Genomic DNA, 1,622 nt, shown 5'->3' with positions numbered 1-1,622 from the left:
ATAGGAAAAACCTGAAATTGGGTATAAAATAAGAGCCTTCTAGTGAACCACTTATTTTGATAAGTATAAAGTAATTATGTTCCAGGAAACAGCTCAGGCTTGCGGCTGGCTGTGTGGCTTCTACAATCCAACCCCCCAATTGAGCTGTGGTCCAAGTGTGCACTAGCTCTGTGCTTTATGTCTGGTTTTTGAGGTGGGCTCAGGATCCTTTCTATGAGCACGTCTCAGCATCACTGGACAGGGCATATTATTACCACTTTTGCTGGCCCACAGATGGGGAGAGAAGACTCTGGATGCTTGGTGCCAGCTGTTTGTGGCAGCTGTCTGATACAGCAGAAGCTCAAGTGTCTCTTGACCAGAACCTTCCTTCTTAATACATCAGGTCTGTGGTCACTGAGTATCACTGCTCTGAGCCCTCTGTACTACCTGAAAGGCCAAGGAGCCTCACTGTCACCATCTCCTCACTTTAGAAATGTCAGTGACTATGCCTAGCCTCTCTGTGTGCTCAGGATCTCCAACAGAGCAGCTGACCTGAGTGACAGACCCAGTCCCATCTCAGAAGGCCTGGCGGCTCATGTCATTCACATCAGAGAGTGGATACGGTACCACTACCATCCTTATTATTGACCCCAGATAACCCAGTTCTTGCCTGCCTGGCCCTGCTCTGGGAGCTCTCCTCACTGATGTGCTTGTCTGGTCTGTACAACAGCTTGTTGGTTTCAGAGGTCCTCCAAAGGAGAACTTGGGGGTTCTACCTTTACCCTGGGGTAGGTGTGACCCTAAATATGCCAGGAAGGTCTTTTTTATCCCAAACTCCAGCTCAACAGTAAAAGCTGTAGGGAGGAGCCTAGCTCCAGACAGATTGTATTCAGAGTGGCCTTAGGCCACCAGACCTCCCCTCTCACCCAACAGGCTGGGTTCTTGTTGCCCTTTGCCCAGCTGCTATCATGTTTTCCTCAGAGCCACTGTGAAGGAGACTGGCAGGAACAAGGCTGAGACCCTGGAGGTCTGACACCCATCTCAGTCTCACACCTTGGAACTCAAAGTGCTTGGCATACACATGTTAATTTCCCATTATGCTCTCTTGGCTATTTTTCTATTGCTATGACAAAACACCATGGTCAGGCCAAGCCAACCTATAGAAAAGTTTATAGGACTGACAATCTTACAAGATGATTTCATGACCATCATGGTGGGTAGTGTGGCAACAGGCAGGCATGGTGCTGAAACAGTAGCTGAGCACTTACATCGGATCCACAATCATGAGGCAGAGAGAGTTAACCAGGAAGAGCGTGAGCCTTTGAAGCTTTAAAGTCCGTGTTCAGTGACACACTCTTCTAACAAGGTCACACCCAATCCTTGCCAAACAGTTCCACCAACTGGGGACCAAGCATTCAATTATATGAGGTGATATCCTCATTCAAATCACCACACTCTGGGCGGAGATGCTGACCCAATGCCACAGGACTGGTACCTGAGCACCCCGCTAAAAGAGACAGTGAAGGAAGAGGAAGGAGACGAGGAAGGGGAAAGGGAAGGGAAGGAGGGGAAAGGGGGAAGGAGACGAGGAAGGGGAAAGGGAAGGGAAGGAGGGGAAAGGGGGAAGGAGAAGGGGAAAGGGG

At 49.5% G+C, this 1,622-nt stretch overlaps 1 pseudogene; it reads left to right on the top strand.

The window, feature by feature from the left end:
• The first annotated feature begins 1,575 nt into the window (after window positions 1–1,575).
• Window positions 1,576–1,622, top strand: part of LOC110327321 — a 16,198-nt pseudogene continuing 16,151 nt past the window's right edge.

This window comes from Mus pahari, chromosome 1 (genome assembly GCF_900095145.1).
Source record: "Mus pahari chromosome 1, PAHARI_EIJ_v1.1, whole genome shotgun sequence".
Lineage (NCBI taxonomy): Eukaryota > Metazoa > Chordata > Mammalia > Rodentia > Muridae > Mus > Mus pahari.
This window is presented reverse-complemented; position numbering and strand designations above follow the sequence as displayed.